This window comes from Panulirus ornatus, chromosome 8, assembly GCF_036320965.1.
Source record: "Panulirus ornatus isolate Po-2019 chromosome 8, ASM3632096v1, whole genome shotgun sequence".
In the NCBI taxonomy this organism is placed as follows: Eukaryota; Metazoa; Arthropoda; class Malacostraca; order Decapoda; family Palinuridae; genus Panulirus; species Panulirus ornatus.
The window spans coordinates 5,740,697-5,764,648 of record NC_092231.1 but is presented as its reverse complement, the minus strand read 5'-3'; the positions used below and the strand labels follow the sequence as shown (position 1 = coordinate 5,764,648).

The following is a 23,952-nucleotide window of genomic DNA, read 5'->3' as shown; positions in this document are numbered from 1 at the left end:
CCTCCGGGATGGTTGGTGTGGGGGGGGGGGGGGGGGGGGGGGGGGGGGGGGGGGGGGGGGGGGGGGGGGGTGGGGGGGTGGGGGGGGGGGGGGGGGGGTTGGTAAGCTCCGGCCAGCTTCCGAGGGCGGGTGTGGGTGGGAGGGGGGGGGGGGGTCGCCGAGTTCACTCTGGGAGTTGTTCACGTGGCAGCAGAGGTCACCCTAGCGGCTTCCTCAAGCCGCTAACCTCAACCTGGCTGGCTACCTACCTCAAGTCGCTAAAGTTATCCTAGCCACCTTAGCGCTACACTCAGCCACCCCTAGACGTTAAACTCAGCCACCCCCAGGCGCTACACTTAGCCACCCCCAGACGCTACACTCAGTCATCCCCAGACGCTATACTCAGCCACCCCTAGACGCTACATTTAGCCACCCTCAGATGCTACACTCAGTCACTCCCAGACGCTACACTTAGCTACCCCCAGACGCTACATTCAGCCACACCCAGACGCTACACTTAACCACCCTCAGACGCTACACTAAGCCACCCCCAGACGCTACACTTAACCACCCTTACACGCTACACTAAGCCACCCCCAGACGCTACGCTTAGCCACCCCCAGACGCTACACTTAGCCACCCCCAGACGCTACGCTTAGCCACCCCCAGACGCTACACTTAGCCATCCCCAGACGCTACGCTTAGCCACCCCCAGACGCTACACTTAACCACCCTCAGACGCTACACTAAGCCACCCCCAGACGCTACATTCAGCCACCCCCAGACGCTACACTTAACCACCCTCAGACGCTACACTCAGCCACCCCCAGACGCTACACTAAACCACCCTCAGACGCTACACTCAGCCACCCCCAGACGTTACTCTTCGCAACATCAAGTCGCTAAAGTCTGCACACGCTAGTCGCTAACCTTTGCAACCCTGATCACTGAAGTTAGCGACCGTCGTCCGTGCGGACGGGTGTACGTGGTGGAGGCGGTGGTGGTACAGGATAATGGAGTGGGGGGTGGAGGGAGGGAGAGGAAGCGAGGCTACACAGGTCAGGGTCAAGCGCGGGCGAGGCAGTGTAGTTGTAGGTACGTTAGGAGCGCCAGTGAGCAGACGCGTCGCTAATCTTCAGCGTAACAGGATGTGTGACGTGACTCTAGCGAGCGCTGGACCGGGCCAAGGTTACGTGCTAGGCTGCTGAGGTTCGGGGGGGCCCCTTTCCCAGCTCACCTCCTAGGACCACGGGTTAGCTGTGAGGTGAGGTGAGGTGGTGGGCCTGTGAGGTGAGCTCGGTGGTCTGTGTGATGTGGTGTTTCGGTGGTCTGTATGGTTAGGTGAGGTGTTGGGCCTGTGAGGTGAGTTGGGTTGCCTGTGTGAGGTGGGGTTAGGGTGGTCTGTATGGTTAGGTGAGGTGGTGGGCCTGTGAGGTGAGCTGGGTGGCCTGTGTGAGGTGGGGTTAGGGTGGTCTGTATGGTTAGGTGAGGCAGTGGGCCTGTGAGGTGAGTTAGGTGGTCTGTATGGTTAGGTGAGGTGGTGGGCCTGTGAGGTGAGTTGGGTGGCCTGTGTGAAGTGGGGTTAGGGTGGTCTGTATGGTTAGGTGAGGTGGTGGGCCTGTGAGGTGAGTTAGGTGGTCTGTGTGAGGTGGGCTTAGGATGGTCTGTATGGTTAGGTGAGGTAGTGGGCCTGTGAGGTGAGTTAGGTGGTCTGTATGGTTAGGGAAGGTGGTGGGCCTGAAAGGCGGGTGGCTAGGATGGATAGAGACCAAGTAGGGAAAACAAATGGGGGGATAGGAGGACAGGGATACAGAATATGGGGATAGGAGATACGGATACAGAAAATGGGGTACGGATAGAAGTGAAGACCACGTGCATCTTTGAGGATAAGTATAAAGAATAGGGAACTTAGGAGGATAGGGATGAAGAACAGTGAGGCTAGGAGGATAGGGATGAAGAACAGTGAGGCTAGGAGGATAGGAAACAAGAGCAGGGGGAGAGGGGGAGGGGTTACGTAGATGGATAGAGAGCAAGAACATGGATAGGGGGAGTTACGTAGATGGATAGGGAGGGACAAGGTTGACGAAGAGGATAGGGATGACAAAAAAAGAAAAAAAATAAATAAAACAGATTTAAAAAGGACGAAGACCATGGGATAGTAGTGGAGGGGCTGAGAAGGCCAAGAGGGTAGGGGGGGAGGGAGGGACGGGGAGTGGATAGGAGGCAGTCGCCTTCATTTGGCGATAAAGAAAACGGCTCAATATCCCAGAAGGTCAGGATGCAAGACTTACTTAAGAAAAAAAAAATAGATTCCTATATACTTCAGACGAACAATAAAACGAGGGTAAATACATAAATAAAATCATTTATTAATTAACGAGGGAAATTATTAAATGAAATCATTTATTAATTGCGTTCAACAACAGCGAGCCAGGCAACGTTCTATCATTTATCATGCCATTATCATTTATCATGCCATTATCATTTATCATGCCATTATCATTTATCATGCCATTATCATTTATCATGACATTATCATTTATCATACCATTATCATTTATCATGCCATTATCATTTTTCATGCCATTATCATTTATCATACCATTATCATTTATCATGCCATTATCATTTATTATGCCATTATCATTTATCATGCCATTATCATTTATCATGCCATTATCATTTATCATGCCATTATCATTTATCATGCCATTATCATTTATCATACCATTATCATTTATCATGCCATTATCATTTATCATGCCATTATCATTTATCATGCCATTATCATTTATCATGCCATTATCATTTATCGTCCCATTATCATTTATTTCTAATTTACAGTTATTTCTAATATATAAATTTGAGTCTATCGAGTGAAAAACGTGAGCACTTTGATGTATACATTATCGTATATTACTATACAATTCTTCGCCGCTTGCAAAGACAATAACAAATAACAGAAAATGGAGAGAAAAGAGAAAATGGGTTGGGGTTGCAGCTGGGCGGCCAGGCCTCCCCCACGGTGCATAACTGGGATCATTAAAGTATGATCAAGTCCCGGATGCCAGGGACTCAAGGCAGAGCTCTCTCTCTCTCTCTCTCTCTCTCTCTCTCTCTCTCTCTCTCTCTCTCTACTTTTTTTTACTTTAAGTCGAAAGTGTTGCTTGTTATTACGAGCAATGGGTGAGGACAATATGGCATAATGTCAATATCATATGTCCGCATGACCTGACCTAACCTTTGACCTAAGGCCCCCACTTCACACCCAAGGGTCGTACCGTCGTGCTCAAGGGTCGTACTGTCGTGCTCAAGGGTCGTACCGTCGTGCTCAAGGGTCGTACCGCCGTGCTCAAGGATCGTACCGTCGCGCACAAGGGTCGTACCGCCGTGCTCAAGGATCGTACCGTCGCGCTCAAGGGTCGTACCGCCGTGCTCAAGGGTCGTACCATCGTGCTCAAGGGTCGTACCGCCGTGCTCAAGGGTCGTACCATCGTGCTCAAGGGTCGTACCGCCGTGCTCAAGGGTCGTACCATCGTGCTCAAGGGTCGTACCGCCGTGCTCAAGGGTCGTACCGCCGTGCTTAAAAAGTTTCAAGGAGGATTCCTTTTAATCTTGAATCAAGGGAAATAATACATCTTCACTTATTCCCAGACTCAAAAGAACTCACTTTGGTACGGGTGCTATAGGGGGAGCAGAGAGATTGGAAGGTTCGAGTGAGCGTAGCTGGACCATGATTCACTTACAGGCATGTCCGAGTTCGAGTCCTGGGCACGGCAGCCGGCCCACAGACAACCCAGCTGTTCATCCTTCCTTCGGGGCTGGTCGACAAATGGGTACTTCGCCTTGGTTGAAGTGTATGTGTGTGTTTGTGTGTGTGTGTGTGTGTGTGTGTGTGTGTGTGTGTGTGTGTGTGTGTGTGTGTTAAGGAGTGGGGGTCGGTGGAAAGTTTTACATGAGTTGCCCCCTTCTCTCTACCCGTCTCTTACACACACACACACACACACACACACACAATCTGAGTGTGGTGGCGGGAAAACCCAGTAACCTTATCTATCTGCAGATACGAGTGCCTTTGGCCAAAGGATTCCACACTTACCACCTGATAAGCCTTGCCTTTGTGGCATAGCCGAGACATGACCAACACAGACCGGTGAGAGTATATAAAAAAAAAATTTCAGCCATATATCATCACGCCACAGAGGTCATAATGTCTGTTTATCTTAAGATAACCCGTATCTCTTTTAATTGCCAAAGATAACACATCACTCGATGACCAAGTGATAACACGTGCTGGCACTTCCCGTCTTCTGTTTGCTGATAAAATGCATCGTTCGGGGAACCCGTTTTCTAACTACTGATAACACGTCATGTTACATGCAACGTCCAGGAATCCCGTTTTCTGTCTACTGATAACATGCACTGTTCGGGGAACGAAATATCATTAATATTATCTCTTAAACACGTCCACAAAACCTTTCAAAGATTTACTAGATAAACTACGATTCCAATACACTTGACGTGCAGTGAAAAATACAATACACTTGGCGTGCAGTGAAAAATACAATCGATACATTAAGGATGATGCGATGATTGCATATAAATATTTGTAGGCGCAAAGAAAATAAAATGACGATCAACAAAATCATATGCGTTACACCATCCCTATATATATATATATATATATATATATATATATATATATAATCGGTCGCTTACATTCAAATTCTGTTATCTTTTCGTCTCTCAACATATTTTCATTTCCATTTTCCCCGTGGACTCATAGGAATATATATATATATATATATATATATATATATATATATATATATATATATATGTGTGTGTGTGTGTGTGTGTGTAGATGGTCCATTCTTCGTCTGTTTCCTGGCGCTACCTCGCTGACGCGGGAAACAGCTATTATGTATTATATATATATATATATATATATATATATATATATATATATATATATATATATATATATGCAAACTTTGGATGAGGTGGATGCGGAGCTGTGGTTTCGGTGCATTACACACACGACAGTTAAGAAAATGATCAGTGATTTCGCTTATAATCATGACGCTACCTCGTAAACGCGGGAAATGATACGCAGTGGGTTGGTTGGCTTCCGGAATAAGAGTGAAATTAAGACCAGCAAATCGTGACACGATCATAAGTATCAGGACACAGTACACTACTGTACTGTACACACCTTAATGGACCTGAAGCTTCGAGTGTTATTGGAGAGGTTTGTCCAAGGCTAACCAGATAAGCCCATGTTCCCCCCACCATAACAACACACCCCCAGCTAAGCGTTGAGAAGTCAGCTTATTCCGAGAACTGGGGCGGGAAAAAAGGGGGAAATATAATAATGATAATAATATCCGCATTCCGTAACAAAACAAAAAAGGTTTTCTGATATATTATGCTGAAAAGTTTTTTCTTAATAATTTTCAATCATTCTTATTTCGAAAGAGCCTTATTAAGAACTGCTTGAAATATTTTTATATCTTAGCTCCAACGAAGTCTCACATTGCTCCGCTTCTTATTGGAGCGCACGAGGTTATCTATGTGGGGAATATACCATTGGTATATCATTGTGATAATGAGGTATACTGCGGTCTGTACGCGGTTATGCGAGATTTTCAAGAAAAAAAAAAGTTGATTTCTTGAAGTCCCACCTACATTTTTTTCCGTTATTATCGACATTTTCTCTGGTCTTCATAGCCCTCCCTACTACCGCCTCATCTGAATGTTATATATATTCTAATTTCCACAAATATTTACAACCGCCACGTCATGGAACAGATTTGTGGAGATAAATCAAACTTAACCTTTACTTTAAATGCTTCTCAAGACTTAACATATGCATGTAATTTCTTGAAAATTAAGTTTACAACGTTCCTCTCTCTCTCTCTCTCTCTCTCTCTCTCTCTCTCTCTCTCTCTCTCTCTCTCTCTCTCTCTCTCTCTCTCGGCAGTGAAAACCAGTGGTGCTTTCCACGATGCGTAAATTACCATTTGCTCTTAGCGTTTTAATGATAAGGACTTTGTACGCGACAAATATAATGCCTCATGCTACAGATTTTTGATTGGCTCTTCCCTTTTCTTTTTTAAATGACCATGTCCAAGCCAATTATACATTTAAGATCTCTATACCGGTATACACTAGACACATATGAATAAGCATAGTTACTTATTGTTCACATTTTGGTACCATCAGTCCCATGTCTCACGTAACTGTAGTATATCATTGTGAACTTGTGGAAGAATCGTTACAATAAACACTTATGAACACTCCCTTCATATTAATGTATTGCCTTAAGAAATTCGTAGTCTCGTAACTAAAACCAATACCTTGTCGTAAAGACATACTGATGTTATTGCCTTTAAGAAACTCGTAGTAACGTAACTTTACTATACCTCGTATATTCTCGGGGTGGGGAGTCTGTCTTCACAAACCCCTACAGCTTGGTCTGGTCCTAGGCTGCTGAGTTTGGGGGTCTGTCCATCTCGTACTTGGATTCAATGATTATATCAACCAGTTCCTGGACTTTTTGTGTACTATCTCCTGATTTACCTAGAGAAGAGCAATGAATTCACTGTCAGATTTCGGTTTTTGAAAAAATCAAAATAACGCCCGCCACCAAGACTATAATTTTACAAATATGGTAATTGAGGCAGAAATTTTTCCCCCGGGCCCCCATACTCTTAGGCTAGCAACATAATATTACTATCATTATTAAGAAAACATTTACGGAAAAGACAGTTTTGGGTATACATCTATTATGAAATGCTCTTACATAATCAAGAGCCATGTAGCGACTACTTATTCTACTCAATTTCCAAAGCAATAGATACATTCAGGATCATTCTGATCCCCCTTCTCTTCCTGGAACAAATGAAGGTTAGGCTATACAGGGATTCCCGGTCAGAAGGCATTCCCCAAACCGGTTTTTGTATGGGGGGGGAGGACCTCCTTCTTCCCTCCCCGAACTGATATTGTGAGCTTTGGTTGTTTACACGAGGCTTCCAGATCCCAAAATAAGATTGCCGGGATGATTTAATAGTCCTAAACACCTTATAAGCGTTTACTATACTACTAACCATCTTTAATGCATAGATGTTTCTGGCCATTAAAAAATATGCGGTTTATGCTGACTAAAGAGGGAGGGAGGGGGAGGAGGGGGTCTTCCACTGGTCATGTGTATGTTTACCTTTGGATGTCTACATGTCTATATTTGGCTCTGAGACCCAAACATGCTTTATGCATCTTGCATGAATTTTCCTGACTATATAATGCGGTGAATACGATTTGTAGTTCCACCTAACAACTTATGAACTAAGTTACGTTACCTGTCGTAATCTTTGATGTTACCTTTCGTATAGTTAACTTTTGTAATCATTTAAAGTTATCAGATGACTTACGCCCCTCTCACTTATTCCTTCGTAATCTTTCAATGTTATACGTGCACTTACAAATCTCTCATTTATTCCTAAGTTATCTCGGTACTTAATGGGTTTCATAACTAATTCTAAATTTAATTTGGAGAGTAACTGCGCTAGGGTCTAATTGCTTATTGTCTTTATAACTGTTTCGTATGTACTTCCATACTGTAGTACGAGGACAACAGAAATAAGTATAGGTGATTATAATGTGTGTGTGTGTGTGTGTGTGGCCAATGAAACTAAATGTATATATTACCAAAATAAACGAACTCATAACTATTGTAATCTCTCTGAAAAGTTATATCCACTACATACATACATAAAGACGAAATCGTTCGTAAGTACGCAGTATAATACCTTCCCGTTTATTGTTGGGCTAAAGTTAGATATTGTGCTTGGCAAGGCTCTCTTGGTCACGATTCCTCTCGAAGGAAAATAGAAAGAGAGAGAGAGAAAAAAAAGGATATTTCGCATCGGTGTCCATTGTACCATATCACCTCATTGTTACGTACCTCTTGGTCTTTAGGAATTGAACGGTCTTAATGTTGGCTTCTTTGCCGCTGCGAGTATGCGGTTCGTTCCATTCAGGGCACAATGAAATGTTAACGTTAGAAACGTGAGGAAACGCTGTCATTATACAGGATTTTATAGGCCAAGCAGGTGTGTGTTAAATGACAGCCGTACGACAGTTTCCAATCTGTTGTACAGCACCAAAGCAACGAACGCCGCCGCCAGACGTAAAAAAAAAAAAGTACTCATGAAATGGATGTGTACAGTCAGACCAATCATATCACTGCGTACAAGAAGACACTAGATCAACTTGTACTCCATTATACACTAAAGTGAAAGCAGGACTCCATTTCATTCCGACGAACTGTCGCTATAGCGTGGTATTATATGGTGTTCATTCACTGCTTCACGAAACCGTATGGCCGTCTACAGCCTACCATGGAATGTCATTCATTTCCCAGACCTTTACCAACACTCATTGCCCCATTCTGACACTGTGAGTCACTTACCTGCAGCCATAACATCCACCTATCCGATTTTAACCCCATTTCGCCAGAGACTAGTGACAGATGGGCGGTTCACAGAGTCAAGATCTGGACCCTAACCAAACCTCCAAAAGACTTATTTGAACCACACAGGACATACGTACGAACGCAGCAAGTAATTCTTACCTCATGCACGAAGATTTCAATAAGCAGGCCTTTTATTTCATTAGAAAATCTCTCATCGACAAGGGAAATGTGTTTTAAATCCTCCACGCCCTAACGCACACTCGCCTTGTGTAGCGCGTCTACCCGCCCAGCCCGGTGGCACCATGTTGCGGCAAATGCCAAGTTTTTATTTCTATTCCGAATTATTCTCACGTAAATACTTATATCTATTGACAAAATGTTAATAGATCATATACCTATACATTCTCTTGTATTTAAGGGGGTATCTTTTGCAAAATAGGTGTGTCTATTATGCAGTTAAATTGAGATTGAATTAATCTTCAAGGGACTTATGAATATATATACCTCACCTACGGGAGCTCATCCTGTGGAGAAAACTCAATGACTTTCACACTCTTTTCATATTGCCTTGTGGTGTCAGTACTGGGAGAATGTGGCGTTATTCTAGGAAGATCTCATGGTGTGTTCCCTTTACCAAACACCATTTTCTAACGGGTACCTTGAACTGGGTCGTTGTATGAAATTTCGTCGAATTTCCGCCAGAGGAGTGAGCGAAGCGAACGCAAAGATAAGGGAAATAACGTTCAGCGTGAGTGCCATTGGCTGCCAACTGTTGCTTCGTGAGACGACCAACCAGTTGCTTATTTACTTATTTATCACAACAGTAGACACTGCTGCTCGTGGTAACCAAGTACACGTTATGGAATTACATTACATTTGTCATTCGAGATGGTAATAGCTTTTTATATATTTATCTTAGAGCAAATATAAGCATAGGAATCTCTCGTATACAAGAGACGCGATACAGTTGCTACATATCGTATATATAGATGATTATATTCCAATAAACCATTTTGTCCAGTCGAAAATAATTTACTCCTTTAGACTACTATTTTACTTTCCTAAGCTGACTGACCTTGTATGGGATACTCGTTTTATCAACGCGTAATTAGAAAATAAGTGAAGGAAAATGCATAGGTAGTTCCAAAATAGAATTCTTACTGTCCATGTGAACATTATATCTAATATTGAAATGCTTATAGTTCTTTGTATGTGGAGTTAGATTTATATAATAATAAAGGGCAGTGCATAGTTGAATTACTAAGCCCTTCGTAGTTGTAATCATATGCCTGGATATAAGAAATTCAACATCATATACTATGGATTTCTTGCAACAGCCATGCACCACCGTCTTATGCCCGCGCATATATATATGGTGGGTTATTGATTACTGATTTTAGGTCATTTTGTTGTCGTTGTGGAGTGGTTTAGTGAGTTCGCTTGTGTGTGTGGAAGATATTTAATGTTATACATAATGTCACACCTTGTTTCACAATCTCTATCTACGGCTGACAGTTGTTTATTCCTTCATAGGTAAACATAAGAATGTAAACAGACTAGCTATACCACAAGTATGCTCAGAACTACGCATTTGATATATGACTTGGCAAGTTTCAGTGTGACAGTGAGTTCGAGAAGTGTGTGTGTGTGTGTGTGTGTGGGATGAGTATGCAGTAGAGTGAACCAATCACACTTCTGCCTCGCCCGCTCCCATCCTGCTTGATAAAACCTTAGCTGGCCACACCCTTCCCAGACACTTGCCATTGTTTCACAAGGGATGTATATATATATATATATATATATATATATATATATATATATATATATATATATATATATATATATATATTAGTGGTTGTAACTTGTATGAGTATGAATAGATATAGATCACCGATTAAAAACCAGGTAAGAGATGGGTTAAGTTGAGGAATTTGTCCAAAGGAGTTTGGATCCACTAGAGGAATTAGCGTAATGAGTTTATACTCGTCAAATGATGGATACGGGGAATGAATGGCGAGAAATGGTGGGAGGACATTGGAAGACCATCACTTAGGAACAGAATAGCCATTGATAGAAGTAATTCATATTGTGTATACCATTATTGAGAATGTAGTCAGTAATAGGCAGACTGATAGCGGATGATATTTGAGATAACAAATCACACAGCTACGTCTCTTCGTTGTATATCAACAGACTGTTATATTTCTTTCTTGTGTCTTCCCTGATGATGTGATTATGACGCGAAAGTGCACTTAGGAACCTATTGTGTTTCATTTCCCCGTGAACTCATAGGATTATATATATATATATATATATATATATATATATATATATATATATATATATATATATATATATACATATATATATATATATATATATATATATATATATATATATATATATATATATATATATATATATATATATATATATATATATGGAAAAGAAACAGCTAAAAGTGAATGATTTTAGATGTCAGATACTAAGACCCATTTTAATATATGAATCAGAGGACATGGTCACTCACAGCCAAAACAAGTTTAAAGACCCAAACTGCTGATGTGAGAGAACACAAGGCAAATGACAGAAGTCTCAAAAATGGGTACGATAAAAAAAAAAAACACCGAGATATGTAGTAGCAATAATTGAACGGAAGACGTTAAGAATGTATGGCCGTGTACGGACGACATGTTAGATAAGAGATATGATAGAATTTGAATGGGTTCCTAGACGACAGACAAGGATGAAATACAGTTGAAGATTGCATTAATCAAGAGATCGCCTGATAGACGAAGGAAGTAGATATAATGGACGAACTGGAAGAAAACGGAGGGTACGAGGATTGGAAGGATGGGATAAGATTAATTGACTGAGGTGTGGGGTGGTGGTGGTGGGTTGAGAAGCATTTAAGGCTACCCTACGGTTATGTAACATGACATTGACGGCCGTAACGACCCCGGCAGCTGATGAGAGATAGGCTTTTAAGCCCAAATCACCAGCCAACCTCTTTCACTGATTCTTACTTGAGCCTGAGGTCTTACGGGTGTATGGTTATCTCTAGATTATCCTGCTGAGGTGGCGAGTGGACTGAAAGTGGAGTGCAAAATATAGCTGACGAAAAAAAAAGAAAAGAAAGTTGCTTATGTAGGGGGAAATAAATAAATATATATATATATATATATATATATATATATATATATATATATATATATATATATATTTTTTTTTTTTTTTTATACTTTGTCGCTGTCTCCCCCGTTTGCGAGGTAGCGCAAGGAAACAGACGAAAGAAATGCCCCCCCCCCCATACACAGGTATATACATACGTCCACACACGCAAATATACATACCTACACAGCTTTCCATGGTTTACCCCAGACGCTTCACATGCCCTGATTCAATCCACTGACAGCACGTCAACCCCGGTATACCACATCGCTCCAATTCACTCTATTCCTTGCCCTCCTTTCACCCTCCTGCATGTTCAGGCCCCGATCACACAAAATCTTTTTCACTCCATCTTTCCACCTCCAATTTGGTCTCCCTCTTCTCCTCGTACCCTCCACCTCCGACACATATATCCTCTTGGTCAATCTTTCCTCACTCATTCTCTCCATGTGCCCAAACCACTTCAAAACACCCTCTTCTGCTCTCTAAACCACGCTCTTTTTATTTCCACACATCTCTCTTACCCTTACGTTACTCACTCGATCAAACCACCTCACACCACACATTGTCCTCAAACATCTCATTTCCAGCACATCCATCCTCCTGCGCACAACTCTATCCATAGCCCACGCCTCGCAACCATACAACATTGATGGAACCACTATTCCTTCAAACATACCCATTTTTGCTTTCCGAGATAATGTTCTCGACTTCCACACATTCTTCAAGGCCCCCAGGATTTTCGCCCCCTCCCCCACCCTATGATCCACTTCCGCTTCCATGGTTCCATCCGCTGCCAGATCCACTCCCAGATATCTAAAACACTTCACTTCCTCCAGTTTTTCTCCATTCAAACTCACCTCCCATATATATATATATATATATATATATATATATATATATATATATATATATATATATATATATATATATATTTTTTTTTTTTTATACTTTGTCGCTGTCTCCCGCGTTTGCGAGGTAGCGCAAGGAAACAGACGAAAGAAATGGCCCAACCCCCCCCCCCATACACATGTATATACATACGTCCACACACGCAAATATACATACCTACACAGCCTTCCATGGTTTACCCCAGACGCTTCACATGCCTTGATTCAATCCACTGACAGCACGTCAACCCCGGTATACCACATCGCTCCAATTCACTCCAACTATTATCAAATAGTTATAAATTACATACAAGTGATATATAGCTAAATGGTTGAAGTATGACTCTTAATGAGACAGAAAAAGTTGTCCGAACAACAGGGAATTAATTCATAGTTATGAATGCTTTATAGCACATGAATCATATATAGATATATATATATATATATATATATATATATATATATATATATATATATATATATATATATATATATATATTACCCTGATGTAACTATGTAAGCAGAAAGAACATGTCATATATTTGATACTCAGTACGAAAACATTTGTCAAGTGGAATAATATATCATCTCTTCGTCAATATTTACCAGCTCAACACTTATCTAAATTTTAAATCCATTTCCTTACCTAAACGTGTTAAATAATTTATGCAAATACATATAGAAAATAGAATCGTTCATTTATATGAGCGTAGACTAATGTATTTTTCAACTTAATTTTATCCACATAAATTTTATGTATGTATTTAATAAATTTAACGAGAAAAAGATAAAATTAAATACGTTTTTAGCAAGTAAATTTACTGTAAAATTTTTTTAAACTTACTAAAACATAATATACTAATTACTCAGATTACAACATACATAAATTAGAAAACGGTGGTCTGCATATTATTCGCTATCATTTTCCTTGGGTACGTTGGCAAGTCACTTAAGATAAGACGGTAGAGCCCCTGGGTGCTCAAGGATCGTACCGTCGTGCTCAAGGATCGTACCGTCGTGCTCAAGGATCGTACCGTCGTGCTCAAGGATCGTAACAGTCGTGCTCAAAGATCGTACCGTCGTGCTCAAGGATCGTACCGTCGTGCTCAAGGATCGTGCTCAGTGTGTTTTGCATTCGTCATGTACCCCTTCCCTGGGACAGCACAACGTTTACCCGCTGAAGCACCGCAAATAACGACCTTGTTCTGGGATTCCCTCCACTCCTGAGGCCAACACCCTCTTCGTCTCCTCGAATTATACTTATCAATTATTAAATAACACCTACACCCTCCTCACAGCATTCCAAGAACTGGTTATGCCTGTCATTTCGACTGTAATCTCTTGAAGGACGCTGGTATCAACAGGCCTGGCAATCTGTATGAGCGAGAGACCTTGAAAAATTAAGTTCGTCTGAGATGGCTTGCACGCGAGGAAGAAAAAAATAATATGAATTAGGGTACGCTCAAAATTCCCGTTTTCTGTAGTTGATGCTACAACCATAGCCTATAGGAGTATAGGCCCTATACGACACCCATCATTTATATTCCCAGCTATAACAGCTTAGTAGACACAAACCAAGACCACAGAAGTGTATTACATGACAGCAGAGAAGAAAAAAAGAAAGAAAATAGAACAATCTCGCCTACTGAGTTGAGTTGGAGGTGTGGCGGGCTATTATTATGTGGTACAAGTTGTCTGCTAGCGCTCATGTTGATGCCCCTCCTCACGATGTAGCGCCACACCCGTGCATCCTTGTGGCTCTAGGCCATCCTGCACGAGTTGTTATTGTAGTTGTTGTTATAGTTGGTCTTTGACAACACAGGCTCTCACGCCACTGAAGAAACCGTGGGAGAGGGGTTGTAATATCCGACCCTTTTCCTTAACGGGTAAAATGGTCTGGGTTCGAGTCCTCACTTGTCAATTATTCTCAGGCCATAACTTCCTCTTTATTAATAACAACCTAACCTAAGTCGAATAACCACGAAAGACCTTCAAAATACGTAGTATAGGTAGAGAGTCCTGGGTCTACTTTATACGAACGAGTAGAAGCCTATTATGTTCTTGTCATCCATCCTTTATAACGAATAGGGAGGGGAAGGGTGGCCACTGTATTGTTGTGCGATGTATTACCATGCGCTCTTAACAGGCTGCCTCAATAGATTATTCTAATACGCATGTCTGGGTCCCAGGCACGTTCACTGGTCATATTTCTTCAACTTACAGTTTTAATGTTGTTAAATTTCTCCTAAATTATAGTGATATATATATATATATATATATATATATATATATATAGAGAGAGAGAGAGAGAGAGAGAGAGAGAGAGAGATCGCCGTTTCCCGTGTTAGCGAGGTACTGCCAGGGATAGACGAAGAAAGGCCACATCCGCTCAGACGCATCCTCTAGCCGTCATGTGTAATGCACCGAGACCACAGCTTCCTATCCACATCCAGGCGCCACAGAACTTTCCATGGTTTACCTCGAACGCTCTCCGTTTGATGCGTCAGTCTTTTGACAACACTTCGACCCTTCTTGACCACAGTGTTCCAATTCAATATTCCCGTGTGTGCCTTTCACCCTCCTGCATATTCAGATCCCGATCGCTCAAAACCCTTTTCACTCCATCCTTCCATCTCCTATTTTTGCTACCCCTTCTTGTTTCCTCCAATTTTAACACGTATATAGCTCTTTGTCAACCTTTCCTCAATCATTCTCTCCATCTGTCCAAACCATTTCAACACACTCTCTTCTGCTCTCGCAACCACACTCTTTTTTAACACATAGATCTCACTTACCCCTTTCATTACTTGCTCGATCTAACCACCTCACACCACACATTGACCTCAAACATTTCATTTGCAACACATCCGCTCTCCTCCGCACATCTATAGCCCAAGCCTCGCTTGATGTAACATTGTCAGGAATTCTAGAATACCTTCAAACACCCATTTTTGCCCTCCCAGACAACTCCCTCTTTCCACGCATTCTTCAGTGCTCCCAGAATCTTCGCCCCCTCACCCACCTTATGATTCACTTCTGCTTCCATGGTTCCATTCATTGCCATCTTCACTCCCAGGGATCCAAAATACTTTACTTCCTCCAATTTTTCTCCATTCAAACTCACATCCCTCCTCACATCCATCCTTCTTCGGGCCACAAGAATGAAAGAAAAAACTAAGCATTTAAAGCGGAGGTTAAGAAAAAAGAAAAGAAAAACAGATTCACACACACACACACACACCAAATTCATTTTGTAAAAGATTTTTGTCTGTATGTACAACAGTGTTGATGAAGGAACCGACACAAGATTTTTCACGGTTTTCTAACGTCTCGCTGACTCCCTGTGTGTGCCACAGACCCACACTACTGATGTTACCATCCACTAGCGAGTGGCATTAAAGGGACGCTAGTTATGTGTGTGTGTGTGTGTGTGTGTGTGTGTGTGTGTGTGTGTGTGTGGCGGGCGATCCAAGGACCAGATTGCTTGACCCAGTTATGATACGTCGTGTGGTGTACCAAGGGGTTCACATCCTGTGTGAGGGGTGGTATGGTGTCTTTAAGAATGGCTCGTTAATACATGATGCTGTTCAAGACTTTTGAATTGGTAGTTGCCATGTGGCGTTAATGACCTTGGGTAGTTGGTTGGCCCAGACTACAAACGCACGGGGGTCATTAGATAGATATATAGATAGATAGATAGATAGTGAGTGTATGTGGTCATAGAATTAACCTTAACACCTGAAGGTGTTCTGAAGACTTTTCAGTTGGTAGATATAGACTGAAGAGAGTGAATTCGAATTACCCTAGTAGTTGAGAAGCCTAACTAACTCACTAACTAACTAAGTAAGTAAGTAACTAACTAACTAACTAACTCACTAACTAACTAACTAACTAACTAACTAACTAACCCACCCAGACCTGCAGTTGCTGGCACGATGAAAAAGAAAGAAAAAAAAAAGGTTAAAAAACTTAGGAACTGTCCGGATATACACCATTGTCAACCCTCAGAGAACTGCCTTCCTTGTTTCTCTCTCTCCACACACACACACACACACACACACACACACACACACACACACACACACACACACATATTGGCACCCCAAGAACACAAACATGACCTATGCCAGCACTGGCACCCTGTGAACTGGCTCTCAGTGACGAGACCTAATCTTAGATGAATATTCAAACCTGCACACATTAGGTAGTTGATCAGGCTAAGAGGTTCAGAGGGAAGATTTGTATAGGCTGGTGTAAGGCAGGACAGGCATGTAAGCAACTGGATGACAAGGTCGAAAGTGTCTTCACAGTGGATGGCACTGCAGCGTCTATTACCACTAGTGTGGTGACTGGATAACAAGTTCGAAAGCGTCTTCACAGTGGAAGGCACTGTAGTGGCTATTACCACTAGTGTGGTGACTGGATAACAAGTTCGAAAGCGTCTTCACAGTGGAAGGCACTGTAGTGGCTATTACCACTAGTGTGGTGGGATGCTCAGAGGTTTTCTTTTTAGGAAACATAAGAAAGAATATTGCACGAGGCGAGGCAAGAGAATGCTGGAGCGTGGAGGGATGGAAATCCTCCCCTCCTGTATTACTCTCCTGAGGAAGCCATCTCTCTCTCTCTCTCTCTCTCTCTCTCTCTCTCTCTCTCTCTCTCTCTCTCTCTCTCTCTCTCTCTCTCTCTCTCTCTCTCTAAGGCTCAGTCATCCTTTCTAAATTCCGTCTCGCTCGCGCTGAGAAATAACCAAACATTTACGAAACAGTAAAAAAAAAGTATAATATATATATATATATATATATATATATATATATATATATATATATATATATATATATATATATATATATATATATATATATATATATATATCTTCTTAACCCCGCAGCGCGTCTCGCGATCCAGATGAAATTTCAGCATAGGTGTTGAACGACGTATGCTAATATGAACACCAGCTAACCAGCCAGCCAGACAGACAGACCATATGAAACAGTGTTCAGTATCCGCGCCACATAGCAAGTTCTTGCTGTGTGTGTGTCATGTACCTCACCAACCAAACCCCTCTGGTCGAGGGCAGGAGGCAAGGACCAGCGTTGGGTGAATGGTGGGGGGTTTTGCCTCACGTATTCACTGGCCAGTCCCAGTAGAATCACCCACTAATTGGGGGAAGAGTTGAAGTGGCCACCAACGCACACACACACACACACACACACACACACACACACACATACGCAAGCCCCCAGAATCTACCCTAGCCAGACCCCATGTGGGTTAGGCAAGCAGTCAAAAAGAAGTACAATTGGGTACAGCTCCATCTTGAACACCCCTTGCTTGTAGCACCAGAGGTGGTGGTGGTGGTGGTGGTGTGTGTGTGTGTGTGTGTGTGTGTGTGTGTGTGTGTGTGGTGCTCGGTGGAGGATTACACACGCCTGGTGAGACGGGATCTTCTGCCAAAGGGAAGGGGATTAGAATGGCGGTATATATGCGGATCAGCTTCCACTTGGTGGTGAAGTGGGGATGTTGGTGTTCAATGATGAGAGAGAGAGAGAGAGAGAGAGAGAGAGAGAGAGAGAGAGAGAGAGAGAGAGAGAGAGAGAGAGAGAGAGAGAGAGAGAGAGAGAGAGAGTTTTAAAGGTATTTCACAGTGGTGCATTGTGTGTTTTCCGCCCTGTAGGTGTGTGTGTGTGTGTGTGTGTGTGTGTGTGTGTGTGTGTATGTATACATACGAGTGTACATGTGTTTCTGTGTGTGTATATATTACAGAGCCAGTTTGAGCTATATATATATATATATATATATATATATATATATATATATATATATATATATATATATATATATATATATATATATATATATATATATATATCATTATTCTCGTATGAGGTTGGAAGGTACATATTCGAGGGGTCGCCATCTCTTAAACATCACATGTCTATCAACCTTTTTCAATACATATTTTTCAACGGTTTTCCAATTCGCTCCCAAGTTACTTGAACGCGTTCCGCCTAGCCACAACCCTGTGCTAGAAATGTTATCTCCCCTTCCCAACACCTGCTATGTCAAGTCGCCGTACCTCTGTGTGGTGCTTCCAAGTCTTTGAAAAAAAGAAAAGAAAAGAAAAGAAAAGAAATAAGTGATCTCCCCACATCTGTGGTTCTTTCAAATCTTGGAAAAAAAAAAAGAGGAAAAGATGATTTTATTCACATTATCTTAATCTATAATTCCAGGAGGCCAAACTCCACTATACCCAGTTCTATATATCGCCTTAGATGACATGAATATATTTTTTTCAACTGAAGTTTCCTATATGATAGATGTATGAGGGATGGAGGGGGAGGAAGATGATGATGAGGAGGAGGAAGGAGAGGAGAATAAAGGGGAATAGGAAAGAAGGAGGAAGAGGAGGAGGAAAAGAAAGGAGAATAGGAAGGAAGGAGGAAGATGAGGAGGAAAAGAAAGGGGAATAGGAAGGAAGGAGGAAGATGAGGAGGAAAAGAAAGGGGAATAGGAAAGGAGGAGGAAGAGGAGGAGGGGGAGAATAAAAGGGAATGGGAGAAGAGGAGGAAGAGGAGAAGAATAAAGGGGAAAATGGGAAAGGAGGAGGAGGAGGAAGAGGAGAAGAAGAAGAAAGGGGAATAGGAAAGGAGGAGGAGAAGAATAAAAGGGAATGGGAGAAGAGGAGGAAGAGGAGAAGAATAAAGGGGAAAATGGGAAAGGAGGAGAAGGAGGAGGAAGAGGGAGGCAGGAGGCAGGGGTCCACAGTGGAGGGATAACAAGCACCAGACAAGGGTGGGGCTAAAATTGACATCGCGCCGTTTTCTTTATTCTGTTGTTTAGCTCAATGTAAGTTGAACCCGAGATTCTTTTCTTTTCTTTTCATACCAGCATTTCTGTGTTTGTATATGTATTTGTTGATGTTTTTGTGCCTGCGCTTGTGCAAACATTGACGCTTTTAGGCCCCACATTTTTTTTTTTGCTATTGATGCGTAATGTTTTTGTACGCCGCAGTCTATACATGACGATGTATTTTGTCTGTTTTTGTGTGTGTGTATGTTGGAGACTCCAGACATAGACAATAGTCCACATCAAGGCCTCGCCCTCAGTGAAATACAGAGAGAATCATGTAACGAGGGGAAAAGAACAGACAAGGGAAAGTATTTACGAATTTTGGAGGAAGTGATACAAGAAAAACTGTCTTTTGAAATGTGGAAAGACATGGGAAGGTGGAGAGTTCCAAAGCTTCGACGTGTAGGGGAAGACACAGTTATCAAAACGGCCCACCACCCTTGAGTTGCCGATATCGGCCACACAAGTAATCATATGACGGAGCAGCAGCAGCAGCTTGCTGAGTATGGCGTGGTCTAGCGAGTGGTGGAGGTGGGTGGGGGGGCACACAGGCAGCCAGCTCTCAGGAGCCAAAAAAAAAAAAAACACGAAGTAATACCTATAGAAGAGTCGTCCATCACCATCACCCAGGCTGATACAATGGAGCTTTCCATTTACCTGTACCAGATCTCGACTGACGGCGTCTCTCGCTACGCACACAAGTCTGAAAAGCTCTTTTTTCTTTTTTTCCCCCCCACCTTTTTTTTTTTTTTCCACATGGCGGTTCCCCTCGTGCCAGAGGCGGCGTTGCCAAACTACACGGGAATATACGAGACGGGCGGGGCGGGGGAAGGGGGGGGGGGGGAGCCCCGTGGCGAGATGTATGTGTGTCTCTTTACCCCTCACCTCTGAGGTGAGGGGGGGGGGGACCACGAAGTCGTCAACCCTGATGGAAGTGGTGGCATGACGCGTCCATCCGTCTCTCTCTCTCTCTCTCTCTCTCTCTCTCTCTCTCTCTCTCTCTCTCTCTCTCTCTCTCTCTCTCTCTCTCTCTCTCTCTCACACACACACTATTACTTCCCTGTCAGAAAGGGTTCGATCAGATCATGGCTAATGGTTCCCAAATCAAGTTTTGGTCTGATGAAGAATAATGATAATAATAATAATAATGATATTAATGATAATAATAATGATAATAATAATGATAATAATGATAATAATAATGATAATAATAATAATGATAATAATGATAATAATAATGATAATAATAATGATAATAATGATAATAATAATAATAATAATAATAATAATAATAATAATAATGATAATAATAATAGTAATAAAGAGAAAAGAAAAAACTTTCAAAAGAAAAAAAAATAATTGGCGTAACTTGAGATAAGAAGACGAGTGGCCTCAGCGTTCAGAAGACGCACCGCTGGGGGTCGAACCTGGGTGTGCAGAAGGCGACGAAGGAGCAGGTCAGCCACGCACGCCTCTTGACCTGCCAAGTGGCTCACACATTATCTTAAGGGAGGGGGGGACCGTGATAGCCTGTCGGATGCTGCGTAACGGAGTGCAGAGGATGGGGAGTGGGTGGGTGGGGGTGGGGGGGGGGCGATATAATAGTTTCTCCTGTCTATCCTCATGTCTATCCTCCTGTCTATTTATCTTCCTGTCTATCCTCCTGTCTATCCTCATGTCTATCCTCCTGTCTATTTATCTTCCTGTCTATCCTCCTGTCTATCCTCATGTCTATCCTCCTGTCTATTTATCTTCCTGTCTATCTTCATGTCTATCTATCCTGTGTCCGTCTAATTGTGGTGGATGGACGGGGGAGGAGGAGGAGGGAGGATCCCTCTACTTTAACTGTCCTGTCTCTCTCTACAGTGATGGATGGTGAGGAAGGAGGAGCCCTCAATAGTGATGGAGGAGTGATGGATAGTGATGGAGGAGCCCTCCATAGTGATGGATGGGGAGGAAGGAGGAGCCCTCTATAGTGATGGATAGTGATGGGGGAGCCCTCTATAGTGATGGATAGTGATGGAGGAGCCCTCTATAGTGATGGGGGAGCCCTCTATAGTGATGGGGGAGTCCTCTATAACATTCCCGTCTCCATCTACGTAGAAAGGGGATGTCCTCCAGCAGATAATGACCATCAGGTCTTCTGTCATCTCTCCCTCCCTCCCCTCCCTCCCCTCCCCCCCACCCCACCCCCAGTACAATACCCCCCTCCTCCATCCCCTCCCCTCAACACCGCCCCTCCCTCCCCCCCTCCCCTCCTCCCCCACCTCAACACCGCCCCTCCCCCCCTCTCTCCTCCTCCCTCACCTCAACACCGCCCCTCCCTCCCTCCCCTCCTCCGTCCCAACGTACAGGGACAGGTGGTGGGCCCGGCCCGGCCTTGGCAGGTGGTGGCACTCCCCGACACAGACAGTGGCACCACCTGGCTCTGACTGAGGGAGTGAGGGGGGGAGGGAAAGGAGAGAAGAGGGAGAGAGAGAGAGAGAGAGAGAGAGAGAGAGAGAGAGAGAGAGAGAGAGAGAGAGAGAGAGAGAGAGAGAGGGAGAGAGAGAGAGAGGGAAGGTGTGTGGGGACTGGTTGTGGTGATGGAGAGAGGCTGCTGGGAATGGTGGGGGGGAGGGAAGGGGAGGGGAGGAGAGGGGAGGGGTGAGGGGAGGGAAGGGGAGGGGAAGGGAGGAGGGGAGGGGGGAAGGTAGCTTTAGTCGCGCCAGAAGTGCCACGTGGCACACATCTCTCTCTCTCTCTCTCTCTCTCTCTCTCTCTCTCTCTCTCTCTCTCTCTCTCTCTCTCTCTCTCTCTCTCTCTCTCTCCTCCTCCTCGTCCTGGCCTTAATCTCTTGCCCGATGTGCTGCACCTGTTGTTGTTGTTGTTGTTGTTGTTGCTGTTGTTGTTACCGATGCTGCGTCTGTTGCCGATAACGCCCGGCTGCAGCTCTTGCCGATAATGTAGTCGCTACTGGGGCTCTTTCTTTCTCTTCTTTCCTCCGATACTGTTGTTTGCTGCTACTGTTGCCGATACAACGGTTGCCGTTGGTTAGAATGATACTGTTGCGCTTGCCAATAATGCTGCTGTTTTAGCCGATATGTGTTCTTGTTGCCGATAATGCTGTTGTCTTAGCCGATAATGCTGTTGTACTGCCGATAATGTTGTTGTTGTTGCCGATAATGCTGTTGTACTGCCGATAATGCTGTTGTACTGCCGATAATGCTGTTGTACTGCCGATAATGTTGTTGTTGTTGCCGATAATGCTGTTGTACTGCCGATAATGCTGTTGTACTGCCGATAATGCTGTTGTACTGCCGATAATGCTGTTGTACTGCCGATAATGCTGTTGTACTGCCGATAATGTTGTTCTTGTTGCCGATAATGCTGTTGTACTGCCGATAATGCTGTTCTTGTTAACGACATTGTTACTATTGTTGACCTTTTATGTTCGTCAAAATAAGTGGTCGTACCGTCGTGCTCAAGGATCGTACCGCCGTGCTCAAGGATCGTACCGTCGTGCTCAAGGATCGTACCGTCTTGCTCAAAGATCGTACCGTCTTGCTCAAGGATCGTACCGTCTTGCTCAAAGATCGTACCGTCTTGCTCAAAGATCGTACCGTCGTGCTCAAGGGTCGTACCGTCGTGCTCAAGGATCGTACCGCCGTGCTCAAGGATCGTACCGTCTTGCTCAAAGATCGTACCGTCGTGCTCAAGGATCGTACCGTCTTGCTCAAAGATCGTACCGCCGTGCTCAAGGATCGTACCGTCTTGCTCAAAGATCGTACCGTCTTGCTCAAAGATCGTACCGTCGTGCTCAAGGGTCGTACCGTCGTGCTCAAGGATCGTACCGTCGTGCTCAAGGATCGTACCGTCGTGCTCAAGGATCGTACCGTCGTGCTCAAGGATCGTACCGTCGTGCTCAAGGATCGTACCGTCGTGCTCAAGGATCGTACCGTCGTGTTCAAGTACTTAATGTCTGAATGTACAACCTCGGGCCGGTCGATAAATGGGTACACACACACACACACACACACACACACACACACACACACACACACACACACACATCACTGTACATGTGATAACACAACACAAACGTTATTGTGCCCGTTCTGTACACTCATATCCTGCAGCACATGTGGGTACATTTCCGGCCACGCCTTTGGACAGTACATCAGTACACTTACAGTACACATCTCTCTCGGGCAGGGAAGTGTGTGTGTGTGTGTGTGTGTGTGTGTGTTCATACGTGTACACCTAAACCTTGGCAACCCCACATAGGTCTTCCCCCCCCCCCCACACCCGGCGTATATTTTACGATCCTGTTTTATCTGCTTTTCATCTGTGTAGAATACGAGACGCCAGTGCGCAGGTGGGTAGACGGGCGCTTGTTAAGGTAGACGGGCGCTTGTTAAGGTAGACGGGCGCTTGTTAAGGTAGACGGGCTCTTGTTAAGGTAGACGGGCTCTTGTTAAGGTAGACGGGCGCTTGTTAAGGTAGACGGGCTCTTGTTAAGGTAGACGGGCTCTTGTTAAGGTAGACGGGCTCTTGTTAAGGTAGACGGGCTCTTGTTAAGATAGACGGGCTCTTGTTAAGGTAGACGGG

The 23,952-nt window shown here is 43.6% G+C and overlaps 2 protein-coding genes across 8 annotated transcripts in view; one reads left to right on the top strand and one right to left on the bottom strand.

Moving 5' to 3' along the window:
* LOC139749778 (uncharacterized) overlaps positions 1–8,745 on the bottom strand; it is a 53,023-nt gene extending 44,278 nt beyond the window's left edge. For 2 of the 3 annotated variants that reach the window (XM_071664012.1, XM_071664014.1), the window contains exons 1-2: positions 8,612–8,745; positions 6,405–6,561 (exon numbers count right to left, since the gene is read on the bottom strand). The gene's annotated coding sequence lies outside the window, so the exon portion shown is untranslated. The remainder of the gene's footprint in view (positions 1–6,404; positions 6,562–8,611) is intronic. The other variant, XM_071664015.1, reaches the window with a different exon arrangement.
* Positions 1–23,952, top strand: part of LOC139749777 (uncharacterized) — a 137,108-nt gene that overhangs the window by 85,408 nt on the left and 27,748 nt on the right. The gene's annotated exons all lie outside the window — the stretch shown is intronic.